A 13,323-nucleotide genomic window follows, 5' to 3' on the forward strand; every position below is an offset into this window, starting at 1 on the left:
AATAAAGAGCTTTTTGAACATTAGAGCATGGAGACATCTCCCAGTAGAGACACTACATACTGATATACACCTGAACATCAGCATATACTGAGTGTCTTCTTTAAACATCTTTGATTTTTTTCCTTTGGAATCCTCTAAAGTCAGGGAGATGTCTCACCTCTTCTTTGCATGAGGGTGTTTGCTTGTTTTGATTTTCAATGAGAAGGATTATGGAAAAGCATCCAGCTGCGTTCCCCTCTTTCCACCCTCCTCCCCTCAAATTATGGTCGGGAGGAGAAAAACATGTTTACTATGCTTTCTCATTCTCTCTCCAGCCGCAAGTTGACAGTGCATCATAAATCCATCTCAGCCCGGAGGAAGAGCAGCTCATGGCTGCCGCTTCTCCTACCAAAATTGTCTTATTCCTTAAAGAAAAAAATAAATGAACGACAACCTCAAGAGCTTCTGCAGGGAGGGGAGGGGGGTCAAAGAGAATTATTCATTGCCTGTTTGGAAAGCTAGCTTGTCTAAATGAGGCTTGGCAAACTGCTAAAGCAACATGCATATACTTCATTTGCCTTAAGGATACACACACACACACTTGCATGCTACACACTCCTCCCCTCACATGACATAACCTTTTTTGACTTATTTTGGATGATAGACATTTCTCGGCCGTAGGCAGGGTATGACAGTGGGAGTGAGGCTTCCAATTACAGTAGATGAATATGATATGTATTTCCATGTGTTTGCGTGTGCGTGGTACGTTTTAATATGCGGCTGATTGTATTTGTCCGGTCGTGGTGTGCCGAAACAATGTTTCACTTGCCTTTCGTCGTGCTCATTTAATCTCTAAATTGGCTGATTACCAGCGCCAGGACGTGTTGATGCATTCTAATGACGGTGTACAGAAGTCAGAGGGATGCGCAGTGAGTGTGCCTGGCCCAAGGGCACAGTGATATTGCCACTGGTTACACTTTTAAAGAGATCTCCTTACCTCCTGTTTGGTCACACGTGATTTCCCGGATGAATTAAGGACTTAATTTGTTATTTTATCCTGCACAGCATCTGAGATTTAGATATAATTTGATTAAATATTGTTAATACATCATGTTTTTCTCATATCTACAAACAGAAACTACATGATAATAAAACGTATTGCTAGTTTTCTTCTCAAGCGAAGGCACTTTACTTTTAAGCAGTAGATAATATCATTTAATTTCAGGTTTTCTCATTATATTACAATCATTGTCTCGCTAGTTGTGAAATGTTGTCATTTTAAAGGTAGTACAATTTTATGTTTTAATTTGTATTTTTTTTCTTCTTCTAATTCTTCTTCAAACAGTCAAACAAAACAAGTACCCTACTATTTTAAGCCAATGCATATCTTGTTGAATGGTTAAATGATGGTGTGTAAAGCACCTATACATCTTTTTAAGAAAGATATTCATTGTGTATTTCATTTTTATTAAATAGTTTCCAAAATCTTCACAAATTATTTGGTGATGAACAAACATAAATACAAATTAAAAAAAAGTTTATTTCAAAAAGCTGTAATAAAAAAACGATTACTAATATTATCAAACAATTTATATTGTCTTTCATCAATAAGATACAACAAATGAATTACTTATATTTAGCATGTATTCATTAAAGAAGGGAGAATGGACGTTATCGTCAAAAACAGTGGCGGGCTGTTACTTTTATACCTAGGCCCTCTGATCCCCACCCCTTCCCTCGAAAAAAAACAAAAAACGTCATAGCGTATACTTCAGCGGAATATCAAAACAACGGCCCGGGGTGCAAAACGCATCAATGACAGCGACCCTCTACCACACAAAACAACACCTGTAAATAACCCTATTTGTGTTCTTTGAAATTGAAAAGGATATTGCATTGTGTTTGTTACTTTCGTTGCAGTCGTATGTCTTAAGTGTAATTTGGCATGCTTTTATTTTGAAGGCGAGTTTACGCTGTTGACAGGAAGTTGTTGTTGCTATGGAAACAAGAAATGCTTCACAGCGGGCAGAACTTGTCATAAAGTCCGCGATAATAAAACCCACCCATTAGAGGGAAGATATGATTGGTCAGTTGTACTGTCATTTGATATTACTCTCTCGTTCAGTTACTATAGCTCCTGTCTTCACCTCGCAGAGACGGCTCAAGGAGCTTCTTTCATTTAACCCTTCACATTCAAACAGAAACTGAATAGGCAGATTCGAAGGATTTATTTCTTTGGAAATGTTATTTTAAACACAATTAAATGAAGTTATTTTGGTAAAACTAATGACAAATATAACAAAAAAAAATATTTAAAAAAAAGATATTAATACAAATATATATTTTTTTAATGTTTTTAAGTATTATTTTGTAGAATATCTTAGGCCCTAGAGGGCCCTCCTGACGGCTCGTCACTGGTCAAAACGCAGGAAAAAAATCATTACGGTGTAGCAGTTCACAATTCATCTCGTTTTTGATGGATTGAATCAGGAATGGTTCCAAGTTTGCACAGTAACTCATCTCCTTATCTCCACTTTGTGCAGTCATTGTTACGAGTTAAATTATGCTTGTGGGAGAATGCTTTCCCATTGTACTGACTGTAATGCAGCAGCTCTTCAGTGGTGTTGAGGAGTTGGAGTGTTTTCACTGGAAAGTCTCTGTGGAGGGTTTCTCTGAGTGTTGTGTCTCGTTTCAGTTGGTGGGTGCTTCTCTCTCAAGTGGAAGCTGTGGATGCTTTGTTACGCAGCTCTCACATTTAGCAAAACTGGAATTCAGAAGTGTGGGTTTAAGGCCAAATAAGACAAGTTACTTAAATGTTAACAAACTTATAAGTAATAATATTTAGCTATTGATGCCATCAACCTGCCAAGGACAGCAGATTAAAGCATATACGTGTATGGCTAATGTTGGCATAATACACGATTGACTTAAGTGCTCCTGTTAATGAATGTGCTTATAAATATGTAAGACCTTGTTGTCATGTTTTAGAAAAAATGTACCTCTGGAACCACCCCAAGTACACTTTACACCCTTCATGAGTAGTATAACCCACAGGACATCCTGATTCCACCTCATAAGTATAGGTATTTGAGCTCTGACACAGTCTTTGACCCACCGTTTTCCCTTATAGATCACTGACACGCCTGTCACCCTGCAGCATGGAAAGGACCCCGGCGATGTGTTTTTTTGTATGTCATCAAAAGGTTTGAACCAAAAGTAGGCCAGCTATATCTGACTCATTTTCATTACCGCTAAATCTCAGAAACACTGTTGGAAAGTGGAACACCTATGTAGAGAGGAGCCGGAGTTTTGCAAGTGTGTGTGTTTTAGTTTCAGAGCTATGAGGCACCACCGGTTCAATGAAGGGCCAACTTTTTACACGGAGCAGACAGGAGAGACTACAGGCGTGTACGCTGTCGCCTGTCTGTCTTCCTGAAAGAAAACACACTTTCTGTCCTCCTTCTGATCATTGTGCATCTTTGTCTGAGAGAGGGCGATGTGGAAAAGCAGAGAGAGGGGGAGGCAGAAACGAGGTGCTAACAGCCGTCTGCTTCAGAGTTGTTAAAGTTTTGGTAAAGTGAGATGCTGTAGGCTGATCTGGAGCACAAACCTGAATTAACTTGTGTTTAGACGCATCAAAATGTCATGGAAGAACATTTGAAATCAATTGGAGTTGTGGTTCTGTCAATTTGATAATTGTGGGTCCAAAATCCACTCTCCTTTTAGCTCAATTTTGGTCTCCTCCAACTCCTTGTGATAACTTTCTGGCCATGTTCCCCAGAAAGTGAGTAACACTGTCTTTTGTCCACTTGGTGGTCAGCAGGTAGCGTTCTATGCATTTAAAATTAATAAAACAGTAAAGTTATAGGCAACCAAAACAATATAATACAACGTAAACAATAACTGCATTGTGGTTCTATTGCGTCGCTTTGCCTCCGTTGAAAGTTGAGAAAAGTTCAACTGTTCAAGTGTCGACGGAAGCGCCAGCCAAACAAATCATATTCCAGTACAAGCGCTAGCCAATCATACCGTGTGCTTGTGTGTCCGGGGCGGGAGATTAATGTGATTGGTTGTTGGTCGCGCGCCAGACACGCCCACCGGCAAGCTTCAACGCGACGGAACCGTGTGGACGTGCCGTAAGTCATTTTTCCATGGGTTTGTTGCTATAAGCAACCTCCTCAAAGTCCTTTTATCCATGATCAATACAAATGTTTGTATTGATTAGAGTTGCTTTAAAGTATGTGAACACATTTACAGTATGACTCAATCAAGTCATACTGTTATGAGATTAACACAATCTCATAATTAGCACAAACACAAACCAGATATGGTGTTGAAGTCAAACTGAACGAATCTTCACTGAAAAAATGTTTTCAACTGGAAACTCCATGGCCTGAGTTCATTTTCTGTGAAGAACATGAGGAAGAAAGACAATTTATTTTAGACGCATAGTAAAATGCCCCCACACATTTATCTAGCAGAGTATTTGCAAACATTAATTAGAAATATTTCCTAATTGATATAAAGCCAGTATAGTTCAGAAATGTACTTATCATTTCTGTATTGTTTTTTAGACCCCAATAATGCCCAGGGTCGATTCGACACAGACAGCACCAACGGGTGCAAAATGTGAATATAATACAATGGTTACAAGGCCTGATATACTCAGGCTTTTACAAAATACATGACACATCCACACTGAGGTGCAAAACATAGACACAATGTATGTTAATACAAACATGAAGCCACAATGCACAAACAGGAAGAGGAAAATACAGGATTAACAATTAATGTAGTTCCAATTAATTTAGTTCCTATTTTTGTGTGGCTCATATCGAAGAGACAACTGGTGCTGTCTCCGTGGAGCTGTTGGAAGTCGCTGTGATTGGTCTAAATTGGCTCTGTGACAACTGTCTTTGTGTGTGTGTGTGTGTGTGTGTGTGTGTGTGTGTGTGTGTGTGTGTGTGTGTGTGTGTGTGTGTGTGTGTGTGTGTGTGTGTGTGTGTGTGTGTGTGTGTGTGTGTGTGTGTGTGTGTGTGTGTGTCTGTGCATTGAGGGCTTTATCAGTCTGTGGCAATGGAATGTGTGATGTGATGAGTCCGGGGTCACAGTGGAAGGACTCTCTTGGTTATCAGCATTCAGACTGCAGAAGCAGACAAGCCATACACAATGTGAGATGAAGAGTGGGATAGACTCAGAGTGGGCGGGGCGGGGGGGCTGGAAGAGAGAGAAGGGACAAAGCTCGCACATATTTGAATAACATAATTGCTACACCTAAGCAAATAAAGGACTAGACATCAGCGGCAACATTGTGCTCGATTCGGTGTTGTGCGAGCGCTTCTCAAAAGGGAAGACTGTCAAAACTCATTACTTCCTTTTCCACTCTTTCTGGTGTCCTTGGGTACAGTTGAATGCATTTTCCCTTTGGTGGAAAAACGTAATGGAAAAAAGTACAAAGTAAAAGCATGACAGTGATATTTGAGGTATGCAAACCAGCATGCTTTTCTGACTTCTCAGCACAGGTGGAGAAGGTACTCAGATTGTGTACTTATATACACTTTGAAATACCAGAGTGTAGGAATACTCTGTTACAAGTAAATATCCTGCATGCAAAATGTCCCTTGAGTAATCATTGGCATCAAAATAGACTTAAAGGGGCCCTATAATGCTAATTTTCCGGTTCTGATTGTAATTAGTTTATCTACTGGGACATATTTCCTTGCTTTAATGTTCAAAAAGCTTTTTATTTTTCTCATACAGCCCAGTCTATTTTGATTGGTTAGATGGTCGGCTATGTTGTGAATGGACAACCACTTAGAAATGTCCCGCCCCTAACCTTTCATGTACAATGTGTTGGAGCGTTAGTACTACAAGTGCGAGTGTTAGTGATGTCATTTTGTTGAAAAAGTAAACAAAGGGTCCAATGGAGGCGTTTCAGGTAGTATCAATCAATCAGTCAATGAATGTTTATTTATAGATATATATATATATAGAACGTTCAAAGTGCATTAGTTTGTCCTAATATATGCATACATGCAACAGTACCATTTGTATAGGGAAGCTGCTTATAATAATAATAATAATAATAATAATAATAATAATAATAATAATAATAATAGTAAATTATATTTATATAGCGCTTTTCTCAAACTCAAAGACGCTTTATGAAACAATAAATAAAAATTTTGGAACACAGTTGATCTATTTAGAAAATGATGCTTATTTAAACATGTGCAGTAAACAGTAAAGAAAAAGGAGCTTTGGGTTATAATTTCTAACACAGGGTCTCCCAGGATGCATTGAGAAGTACGCAGCTACTTACCTGACAAAATCCGAACGTGGTTAGAGAAAATATACTGTACTGTAAGTGCAGCAGGAGACTGGTAATATCCTCACTGATGCTTCTCTGCTCACAGTAATGACATTATACAATCTTTATTGTATTCAAATAAAGTTCTACCTTTGCAAAAAAGGTAAGGAAAGGAGTTAATGTAGGAAATGTAACTGATGGTGCCCTGCTGAGAGAGTGAGAATGGGGAAGAGACAGAACACGCTCTCACAGTATGCCGGCGGAAAGCAATAACTCAATGTTCTTATCATAAAAAAATTGTCATTTGCTAATTGGCATTTGGTAGTGTTGAAAGTGGACAGATTCCAAGGAAGTATATCAAATTCTTATTCTCCATATATTATTTTGGCATGTTCATTTTAGCCTTCAGAGCTTATATAATAAGCAACTCTGCTACAGTCAAAATCTCCTCAGCTTGCAACAACATAGAGAAACAACAAAGAGAATAGACCTGTCATAACTGTATATATTTTACATGCAACATTTTCATTATTCAAAGGGAGGTTGCAGTACATGTTAGAAGCAAGGTGTGTGTCAATGTCAGTAGAAAATGAAGATTATTAGCACATTTACATAAAAAAAGTAACACATATGTAGCTCTTAATGATCATTTCCAACAGGAGGGGCTTTAAAAACATATGCAACACCTCTCACGATGCATTGAGACATATTTAGCAAAGCCACATTTTGAGCTGCAAATATAGCCATTAAAAAGAGCCTACTCTGAGTCAGTGTACTGTAGATAAAAGCTTCTGCCACAGTCAGAACCTCCTCCTGTTCTATAGAATTTTTTTGCAAGAACATTGAGAAACATGTAGAGAAAACAAAGCGACAAACTTAGAATCGTACAAAGTTTTAGTTTAAAGGCTGTACCATTATTTTACTCAACCTGGTGAATTGAAGTCACTGTATCACTTATTGGTGAGCAGCAAGCTAAGCTGAATGACACCAAAAATGTAATTCTTGATTTAATTGATTCTTGATTTGAGTGAAGTATATAAAAAGCTCTGAGCAAAAACTGATCAGTCATCAGGAACAAATGGCAAAGGCTTGTTTTTATTTCACCTCACAGCTTCAAGCATAGCTTTTCAGATTGATAATACAATATCTTGTATATATCTCAAAATGGCCAGAAATACAACAATGTAATAACACACGCCTGTAGCAGCACTTATGTAGAACATGCAACACTGTAAAACAAGGGAACTTTACTGTTAACTTGAATCAAATAGAAATACAGAAGAAATATATACTTAGGGTAACTGCTGTTCATCCTGTTGCTATTGCTTCATTTCAACTGCACCAAAATTCACTCACAAAACCTTATTTTGTATCTTTTCTGCACATCTCAATCCATCGTTTCACATCGTGAGGGGACACAGAATCGAGGGGTAGCCTTCATTATCACTCAATTATACGAACTCTCTGAGATAATAACAAGAACAGACATCAAAACATATGGTGCAAGGTAGCTAAAAACGCTAACATGGCTCACCTCTGTCGTAGTCTGGTCAAAAGTGGTCTTCAATGGCATTAAAACGATAAAAACGATGCTGAAGTTAATCCATAGGTTAATCCAATGTGTCTGTGTCCCTTTGAAATGATTTCTGATAATCCATAAACAATAAATAAATATGCTTTTCAGTTTTGAGATGTCAGAGCTAAAGATAGCTTCACTCCGGAGCAAAAATGCGTGTGCGAAGCCCCCACCTTTTTGTTTTACCATGCGTGTGAGTGGGGAGATTTCCCTTCGATTCTATTGGCTCTAACGGTGGGGAAGAGATCGACCAATGGGTTCCAGAGAAACGGTAAAACCCCCATTTCCACCCAAATCACCTCAGAGGTGGAGTTTCTTTTGCTAAACCTCTCTAAAAAGGTCAAATGTCACTTGTTTTGCATCAATCTTGATACAGGGTACCTATTATATGTTGTACTTTGGATTCTTAAAGGTTTTAGTCTACCTTACCATCATTCAAGGGTAGTTTTCACTGTAAGTAAAAAATAAATTTTGGACAGACACTAAAATTTACAGTTTTTGACTATGTTCAATCTGAATTTTCTTTAAAATAAAAAACATCTATATTGATTCTGACTTTTCTACATCCAACTCACACGTGTATCATTACTTTGAGAAAAAAGATTATTAATTGAACCCTTTTAGAAGGGAATATATGGTCATTTGTTCTGGGAATGTCATTTTCGAGCCTGAGACCTGAAAAACAGGCTCAGGGCTAAACTGGTTAACTTTGTCTTTGAGTTCCTGCTCTGTTATCAAAGACTCTGCTGCAGCTGACATTCTGATTAGATCCCAAACACCATGGTTATTATCTAGCCAGAGGCAATGCCGGCACGTGTGTGTGTGTGTGTGTGTGTGTGTGTGTGTGTGTGTGTGTGTGTGTGTGTGTGTGTGTGTGTGTGTGTGTGTGTGTGTGTGTGTGTGTGTGTGTGTGTGTGTGTGTGTGTGTGTGTGTGTGTGTGTGTGTGTGTGTGTGTGTGTGTGTGTGTGTGTCCTGTTGTAAGTGTGAGTGTGTCTCAGGCATCCGGCGCCCCATTGAGCCAATATATTGGCCAGTAGCCTTTTGAAGAGCAGAGAGATTGTTACTGTATATCTTCCAATACCTGAAAGACGGAACCGTCCTTCAGGTTGGTGAAAAGCTCTCTCTGTGACAAAGATCATTCAGAGTGTGTGATTGTACGCAGTGTGCTAGATTGAAAGGCTTTAGCTCATGGCCTTAAGTACTTTTTAACCCAACTATTAAATAACTGTAATTCAACATTTGAATCACACTGGGCTTTTGAATGAAGCTATACAGAATATAAAAAGATAATGAAAGGTCCTTCAGACATGTTTTGAAGCATAATAGTGCTCATACTTCAATTACAATTACCAACTGCTTCCTATTTGTCACATGCAATGCAGGTTTACTGTACACACCAGTTCAGTTTGCTAACTAACCATGATTGGTCTTGAAAATGTCATTGTCTTTAGTATTTTCCAGATAGGAAAGAGACAACAACAAAAAGTATGCGTGACAACAATGCTAGAAAAAGTAATTAAGCACTGATAAATAAGCCACAAAATCAATTGACACTTAGTTAATTCAAGTGAATACAGTTAATATAAATACATGATCATGATAATTACAATATCTTAAAAAATGTAATTTATATATCAATACATCAAAAGGTATTCATGAAAAAAGTAGTACAAATTAAATGCATAAAATAAAAGTAACAATTTCAATTCAAAACATTTCAAAAAATGTTTTAAAGTTAACCAGATATTTAAATACAAACATGAGGTGTCAACTTGTGCCAGAAATCATTTCACACAGTGAAGCTCAAACACTGAGAGGAACAATAAGCAAAACACATGATCTAAGAAAGGCATTATATCAGTGTTAGTTTCAGCCATTTAAAAGGATCATCTGAGTATTTTTATAGATTTAGTGGGTTGATGAGGAGGAGGTGGTAGATTTGGAGAGTCGGATAGAAAATCTATAGAAAAAGCTGCAACAATCTAAAATAGAAATTCAAAGTGGGATGCAGTATCATCAGATGTGAAAAGACATTTTCTAATCATGACCATTCCTTGTTTCTCCTATCCTGAAGTCTCTGCAGATTCAACTGGTTATTTCATCTTACTTATTTAGGACAGAAAACAGTGGCACAGCGGAGGGTTTCGCCTGCCAAAGCAGCTGCAACTGACAGACACAAAATCCTTAGACAGACTTCTAAAACGATTACCACGGGCTAGCGGTTAGTGTTCATTTCAAGCTCTACTTGCGGTATTTTGATATTTAATATCTGTGATGGCTGCCAGGAATTTCCCAAGTCAACAAGCTTCCCCTTACATGACAGACTAACAACCAGCGGAGCAGAGGATCAGCCTGTTGACTCTCTCTGCCGTAATAAAGCCCACTGATGGCAAACAGCAAGACACAATTTGAGCGCAGCAATGGGGAATAAAGCTGTGTAATGAAAGCACAGATGCCATCTGTAACACTGTCTGCAGAGGGAGAGGACGAGAGGCGGCAGGAGGAAGATAGAGGCAGAGGGAGAGTTGCAGATCGATAGAGAGATGAACAAATGTGTTAATAGCGCAGTTCAGTGACAGCAAAGAGTGTTGCTTTGGCTGCTTTCTCTCCCAGTGAATGCATGATTCATCAAAACAGTTTTTCTTTCTTCCTCTTGTGTTTTTCATACTGTTCCTTCTGCTGGGTGGAGTGCATGAAATGGTGCAGACACAGCTTGGCATTTAATCCCATAGCTAACAGAGTTGATGAAAAAGATTGGAAAAATGTATCTGAAACTACATTTTGTGTATTATCAAAGGCATCTACACTAAACATTGTTGTGTGCCATTGCACTGACATAGACCAGGGATACGTTTGAATAGTATTTCTTGCTAAGGAAGCTCTGTAATTGACTAAGAATGACAGGAAGTACCTGCTAAACAATGAGAGCTGTTCAGGATATATGACAATAAAGGAGCTTCAATGCTTCCTTTATAATCTCCTTTAGGATGGGTTACACCAGAACATCATACGTAGTATGCCATATTTTGCAAAACTGCTATTATGTTTTGAAATTTCAACACAATGGTAGATCAAAAGGGGAAGTGTGGACGTTACACTAATTACTGTAAAATCTTCAATCAATTTTCCAGGTGTTTTCTGAGTTGGGTGGGGTTTCTATGTTAAGCGCTATGTTTAATTCAGCATTTTCCAATGGTGATATGCACAGTATAAGATGTGTAGACCTAATAACTAACTCTAATATTGCATAAAGTATTGTTTGTTTTAATATGTTCAGATAACCCACAGTATGCTACTAATTGGGATTAATCTCAAACAATATCAATGGACTCGCCTTTGAGATCTTACTTTAATCATTCTTTTCATATTAATATGATCTGATTTTAAGGAAATGACCTGTCCTCTGCACGTTTGGGTCTGATCTCGGATTGACCTTACATCACGTTGTATTACAATCAGATGACATCATTATTACCCACCTTCCTCCATCCTTCATGTTGTCCTCTCTGTCTCCCCACTCCTTTAGTTACTCCTCTGTTTGTGTGTCCTTCCCCTCTTTTTTCCTTCCTCTCCCGGTGCTTTTAGTAGAAAATATATGGGTCGGTCAGCTATGATGAATTAAAACTGTGTGCGTGTGATATATTACAGCATTGTGTGTATACGTGTGTGTGTGTGGTATGTGTTTGATATATTAAAACAGTGTGTGCGCTGCATCCATCTCAGGCGGCCATTCTGTACCTGCTATAAATCACCATCAGTTTCACCATCACTCTGGTGTGTGTGTGTGTGTGTGTGTGTGTGTGTGTGTGTGTGTGTGTGTGTGTGTGTGTGTGTGTGTGTGTGTGTGTGTGTGTGTGCGTGTGCGTGTGCGTGTGTGCGTGTGTTTTTGCTAAACCTCACTTTTGGATTAAATAGCATATTGGTTAGATCTTTCCTTATTTGCACTATTATAGATGGAAACAAATCAAAATGATGGTAGAAAACCTGACTTCTACAGTATCATGCATTTTGGATATCGTGTTTGAAATGTAGTAGGGACACTTAATGCAAGTTAATGCATTAAAATTCCAGACGTAATAACTGCATTTAATTGACAGAACTAATCCTTTGTAATAGAGGGAGTAGGCGATCTGCATAACACAGATGTATCTATTACATGAAATAGCACTCCATGTGTAATCCCCACTAATTACGGGAATGCTTCTGTGTGATCATTTCTATTTAAGAGAAACATTAAGAAGGACAGAGTAAGATATTGAGATAGATTCAAATTAAAAAGATTCCTTAAGTGTTCTTGAGGAAGTATGTTACTTTCATCGTTAAAGCTTTAGAGGAACTATACTGACTGTATAAAAGAAATAAGGCTTTGACTTATTGGAGCAGAGAAGGAACCTTAATATCATTATAGGAGAGGGGAGGGGCATACAATGTGTGCTTCCTAATTAAAATCAAAGTTATATGTTTCTGTTTCTGTATGGGTTCAGGAGATAGACTTTCTTTAGAACCTAGTAGGGTTGAGCTATATGGATAATCTCTTATTTTATGCAAATCGTCTGATTTTATTTCTTTTTTTAAAACACAAGTGTTTGACATCTTCAAATGTTCACTTTCAAGTGGTGAAAGGATGGAGAAAGTCCGGGCCAGCCACACCACGGGCCGTAGGACCCAGAACTCTACCTCTGTGAACTAAACTGAGAAATACACTTGCCAAAAACTGGACTACCAGATCCTCCATTTATAAAAGAAACAACAAAAACACAAAAGGACATAATAAAGGGTACTTGCTACAGCTATCCATCAACAAGTTAACATCACAAAGATCTAAACAAATAATACACACCCTAAGATTAGCCTGAAAGCAGATGATGAATCTAAAAGAACAAAAATACGTCATACTTAATGTAGGATGCAGAATTCACTTGAGGCCTCTTTAGAGAGTAAATAAAGACTTTATTTCAGCACTACAGGTCGACGCAAAATGTTTTCTGTTTTCTCACACACACACACACACACACACACACACACACACACACACACACACACACACACACACACACACACACACACACACACACACACACACACACACACACACACACACACACACACACACACACACACACACACACACACACACACACACACACACACACACACACACACACACACACACACACACACACACAGTGGATCATTTCAACACCTGGACTGTATGAGATGGCAGTCGGTCACAGATGTGCCCATCTGGCCTCCACTCTTGTTGTTTGGAGCTGTGTGTGTGTGTGTGTGTGTGTGTGTGTGTGTGTGTGTGTGTGTGTGTGTGTGTGTGTGTGTGTGTGTGTGTGTGTGTGTGTGTGTGTGTGTGTGTGTGTGTGTGTGTGTGTGTGTGTGTGTGTGTGTGTGTGAGCTCCCTAAAAGAACAGTTAGTCCTTCAACAGAACGGGTTCACTCCACATT

General features: G+C 38.5%; 1 protein-coding gene across 2 annotated transcripts in view; it reads left to right on the forward strand.

The window, feature by feature from the left end:
• The window catches only part of nlgn1 (neuroligin 1), a 462,861-nt gene that overhangs the window by 314,154 nt on the left and 135,384 nt on the right, over window positions 1-13,323 (forward strand). The window lies entirely within an intron of this gene.

Source organism: Notothenia rossii, assembly GCF_949606895.1.
Source record: "Notothenia rossii genome assembly, chromosome: 1".
Classification (NCBI taxonomy): Eukaryota; Metazoa; Chordata; class Actinopteri; order Perciformes; family Nototheniidae; genus Notothenia; species Notothenia rossii.